The sequence below is a fragment of the Lolium rigidum genome, chromosome 7 (genome assembly GCF_022539505.1).
Source record: "Lolium rigidum isolate FL_2022 chromosome 7, APGP_CSIRO_Lrig_0.1, whole genome shotgun sequence".
Classification (NCBI taxonomy): Eukaryota; Viridiplantae; Streptophyta; class Magnoliopsida; order Poales; family Poaceae; genus Lolium; species Lolium rigidum.
The window spans coordinates 15214354-15216872 of NC_061514.1; positions in this window are offsets into that span (position 1 = coordinate 15214354).

A 2519-nucleotide genomic window follows, 5' to 3' on the forward strand; every position below is an offset into this window, starting at 1 on the left:
GCACGCTTGAATTTGTCCTGGTAGACATCTGGGTGGCGCTGTTCATATGCTGTCAGCTTCTGCACCATGTGCGCCAATGAAGGGTAGTCTGCTTGGGAGGCCACGTCCTTAATCGATGATGAGAGACCCACCACCGCCAACTCGACTGCTTCTTTTTCACTTATATGAGCCGAAAAGCATCGGTTCCTAATGGTCCTGAAGCGCTGGACGTATTCCGACACTGTCTCCCCGCGCTTCTGTCGTACTTGCGCTAGATCGGCAATACCAACATCGGAAGCCTCTGAGTGATACTGCTCATGGAACTGCTCTTCCAACTGCTTCCAAGTCCGGATGGAGTTCGGTGGCAGCGATGTGTCCCACCCGAAAGCCGATCCTGTGAGGGACTCGTGCGAAGAACCTCACACGCAACTCGTCCGATGCTGAGATCGTGCCCGAGCTGTGCCAAATATCGGCTCACATGCTCGATGGAGCTGGAACCATCCGATCCACTAAACTTTGTGAAGTCCGGGAGCCGATATTTGGGTGGTAGCGGGATCAGTTCGTAGTCGTTGGGGTACGGCTTGGTGTAGCCGAACGTCTTCCTTTTCGGCATCATGCCGAACCGATCTTTCGGGATTGCACAAATCTGATCCGCCGTGATGGCTGAAGGTGTCGAACCCTGAAGATTCGCCGGGGTGGCATACTTAACCAGCCTTGCTTGCTTTTCCGGTTCTAAGCCAACTGCAGGAGCTGGGCTCTGGAGGTTTGTCGGAGTGGCGTATTTAGCTAGCCACGATTGCTTCTCAGGATCGGCTCCTGACGTTCCTCCTGCTGTTCAAGAGGCCCCTGCCGTCGCAACCTGGTTCGAGAGTGCCCAGGTATTGCAGTCTGGCACGTATGCGCACGCGTATCCGTGCGGGATCTCTTTGGGTGCCTCAGGTAGGAATTGGTAGTCACTAGGATCACCACCAATCTTGTAGACGACGTATGCCGATGAGTTCGGCAGTTCCGGTGCTGCCCATGCGAACGGCTGGGGCTGGAGTGGCATCTCTCCTTGGAAAGTCCCCAGAGCTGGTCCCGACGGAGAATACCGGTGGCTCATGATTTCCTGGACCACGCGCAGAGCGACACGCTCCAAAGTGTTCACCAGGCTCTCGCAGTGGCGGTGCAGCGAATGAGCCACCATGTAGTTGATTTCCGCCGCAGCCGACCCGGTGCGTTCTTCCGACGGGACGGACAGGTCCACTCCATCGAGCGCGCCTTCGGGTGTGAAACCCTTCCACCTGACGCCATGGGAGCGGGTTCGGTGGAAAGAGCCGATGAGTTCGGCTTCGAGGGTTGCCTTGATCTCGTCATGTTTCTTCTTGAGCTCCTCAGGCAGATCCTCGTACTTGACCGGAGTGCTTTCCGCCATCTCGGATGTAGATGGCGATGTTGTGGATGTCGAAGGTTGTCCCACCGGGCGTGCCAGAATGTGTTGACGTCAGAAACCCCCGGCGGGCAGAGACGGGCAACACGAGAGAGCCGGGAACAACTAGGGCTGCGGCTGGCCCTGGTCCCTCGCAGCGACGGCCCGCAAAGCCTCCTCGGTCGCACGTCCGATGCTATCGTAAGGGCGTGCCACCCGACCTATACCTGGTCAGGAAGGTGTGGATGATGCCTCGCTTAGTTTCCTGCATGGCATACACGTAAACATTAAATACGAGCCTCGATCGGCTCTCGGGTTATCTCGTGAATCGGCTCAAAGAGCCGATCCACCCATGATTCGAACAAGGTGTCCGAATATATGGTGGTCCTGCTTGATCAAGATAAAGCTAATGAGATCTACGACGATTTAGGGTTTTCACCGCATAATCGGATCATCCTACTCACGATTGGGCGTCGCGCTCGCGCACGGTGACCGTAAGCCGATCCTAGACAGGGCCTAAAAACCAACACGAGGTTGATCCCCGGAACATCCTTTCTAGGGCTAGCAAACGTCACCCTACACGCCGCTGGATCCTCCAACCCTTTGTAGGACCTAACTATTGCGGATGTTAAACTAATCCTTGATGAACAAGGAGCAACCGTAACGGATCAGATCTACTAAACTATGATCAAGCGGGGTGCCGCCCCTACACCTAAGATAGGTGTAAGGGCGGCTAGATGTGCAAGGGTCGCATAACGAAAGCATGTAATTCGAAGAACAATGCTAACCCTAACACATCTAAGATAACAACGTTGCTCGCCATCAAAAAGGCTTCAGCACGAGCAACGCATGAACAACGCGGGCAGGCTTGTGCTGCCTAGATCGCAAAGCATGGTGCTTACCGGAGAAACTCTCGAGACGAAGGAGTTGGCGATGCGCCGAGATTTGTTTGTGTTGAACGTTGGTTGTTGTTTATTCCATAAACCCTAGATACATATTTATAGTCCAGCGGACTTTCTAACGTGGGTGTGCACCTAACCGTACACGGGTAAAACTCTAATTCTTAACCGACACGTAAACTAATATGTTACAGATACAAGGGCAAACTAGCCCAAACTTTGCATGTAAGGCC